The sequence below is a fragment of the Chiloscyllium plagiosum genome, unplaced genomic scaffold, assembly GCF_004010195.1.
Source record: "Chiloscyllium plagiosum isolate BGI_BamShark_2017 unplaced genomic scaffold, ASM401019v2 scaf_5241, whole genome shotgun sequence".
In the NCBI taxonomy this organism is placed as follows: Eukaryota; Metazoa; Chordata; class Chondrichthyes; order Orectolobiformes; family Hemiscylliidae; genus Chiloscyllium; species Chiloscyllium plagiosum.
The window spans coordinates 19,802-20,502 of NW_025215151.1; positions in this window are offsets into that span (position 1 = coordinate 19,802).

A 701-nucleotide genomic window follows, 5' to 3' on the forward strand; every position below is an offset into this window, starting at 1 on the left:
CTCAGATTACAACAGGATCTTGACCAGATGGGCCAATGGGCTGAGAAGTGGCAGATGGAGTTTAATTCACATAAATGCAAGGTGATGCATTTTGGGAAAGCAAATCTTAGCAGGACTTATACACTTACTGGTAAGGTCCTAGGGAGTGTTGCTGAACAAAGAGACCTTGGAGTGCAGGTTCATAGCTCCTTGAAAGTGGAGTCGCAGGTAGATAGGATAGTGAAGAAGGCATTTGGTATGCTTTATTTTATTGGTCAGAGTATTGAGTACAGAAGTTGGGAGGTCATGTTGTAGCTGTACAGGACATTGGTTAGGCCACAGTGACAATGCCCTGACAAGTGGCAAGTAACATATGTGTCACACAAGTGCTAGACAGTGACAATCTCCAACAAGAGAGAATCTAACCATCACTGCTTGACATTCAATGGCGTTACTGTCATTAAATCCCCCACCGTCAACATTCTGGGGGTTACCATTGACCAGAAACTGAACTGGATAAACACTGCAGCTATAACAGCATGTTAAAGGTGAGGAATACCACTGGGAGAAACTCAGCGCGTCACTCATCAAAGCCTGTCCACCATCGACAAGGCACAAGTCAGGAGGGTGATGGAAACCTCCCCACTCGGCCAGGATGGGGGGGGGCAGCTCCAACAACACTCAAGAAGCTCAACACCATCCAGGACAAAGCAGCCCCCGCT